This window comes from Peromyscus eremicus, chromosome 6 (assembly GCF_949786415.1).
Source record: "Peromyscus eremicus chromosome 6, PerEre_H2_v1, whole genome shotgun sequence".
Taxonomy (NCBI): Eukaryota; Metazoa; Chordata; class Mammalia; order Rodentia; family Cricetidae; genus Peromyscus; species Peromyscus eremicus.
The window spans coordinates 39,254,431-39,255,819 of record NC_081421.1 but is presented as its reverse complement, the minus strand read 5'-3'; the positions used below and the strand labels follow the sequence as shown (position 1 = coordinate 39,255,819).

At 40.7% G+C, this 1,389-nt stretch overlaps 1 non-coding gene across 1 annotated transcript; it reads left to right on the top strand.

The window, feature by feature from the left end:
* Positions 1 to 841: 841 nt before the first annotated feature.
* LOC131913963 (U1 spliceosomal RNA) lies at positions 842 to 1,005 on the top strand. Its single transcript, XR_009380031.1, has one exon. It is a non-coding gene; the product is annotated as a U1 spliceosomal RNA (small nuclear RNA).
* Positions 1,006 to 1,389: the final 384 nt, after the last annotated feature.

Here is a 1,389-nt window from a genome sequence, read left to right as displayed (position 1 = left end):
TTCAACAGGATTCTCTGAGCTGGGCCCAGTGCTTGGCTGTGGATCTTTGCATCTGCTTCCATCAGTTACTGGATGAAGGCTCTCTGATGACAGTTTGGGTAGTCACACATCTGATTACAATAGATGGCCAGTTCAGGCACCCTCTTCACTATTGCTAGGAGTCTTAGCTGGGTCATCCTTGTAGATTAGTGGGAGTTTCTCTTGCACCAGGTTTCTCCCTAACCCATCAAGATGTCTCTTTCATTATTTTCCCTCTCCACCCACTCCCCCAACCCAATCCCTCATGTTTCTATCCCTGTTGGCCCCCAGTCTATCCAGGAGTTCTCTTTTATTTCTCCTTCCCAGGGAAATCCACATATCCCCACTCCACTTTGGACTGTCCTTGTTACCTAGCCTCTCTGGGGCTGTAGCATGGTTATTTCTTATTTTACAGCTAATATCCACTTATGAGTGAGTACATACCACGTTGGTCTTTCTGGGTCTGGGTTACCTCACTCAGGATGATGTTTTATAGATCCATCCATTTGCCTTAAAATTTTCTGATGTCATTGTTTTTAACAGCTGAGTAATACTCCATTGTGTAAATGGACTACATTTTCTTTATCAATTCTTTGATTGAGAGGCATCTAGGTTAGTTACAGGTCCTGGCTATTATGAATAATACTGCTATGAACATAGTAGAGAAAATGTCCTTGTGGAATGATTGAGCATCCTTTGGGTACATGCCCAAGAGTGGTATAGCTGGGTCTTGAGGTAGATTGATTTTCATCTAAATTCCAACACAATCTTTACAGACCTTAAAAGAACAATACTTAACTTCATATGGAAAAACAAAAAGTTAATACTTACCTGGCAGGGGAGATACCATGATCACGAAGGTGGTTTTCCCAGGGTGAGGTTTGTCCATTACACTCCGGATGTGCTGACCCCTGCGGATTTCCCCAAATGCGGGAAACTCAACTGTATAGTTTGTGGTAGTGGGGACTGCGTTTGCGCTCTCTCCTTTAAAAAAAAAAAACAATCCGATAAAGTAAAGAAACTTCCTGAGGTATCACCATTTCTGAGTCCAAGCTCTACTAGAGAGCTATAGTCATAAAAAACAGCCTGGTATTAGCATAAAACAGACAGGTGGATCAATTGAATTGAAGGCTATGACATAAATCCACACACCTATGGACACAAGATTTTTGACAAAGAACCACAAATTATACAATGGAAAAAAAGAAAACATTGTCAACAAATGGTGCTACCGTAACTGGAGTTGGGCATGTAGAAGAATGAAAATAGATCCATATCTGTTACCCTGTATAAAACTAAAGTCCAAGAGGATCAAAGACCTCAACATAAATCCAGTTACACTGAACCATTTATACTTTTATATTAAACAAT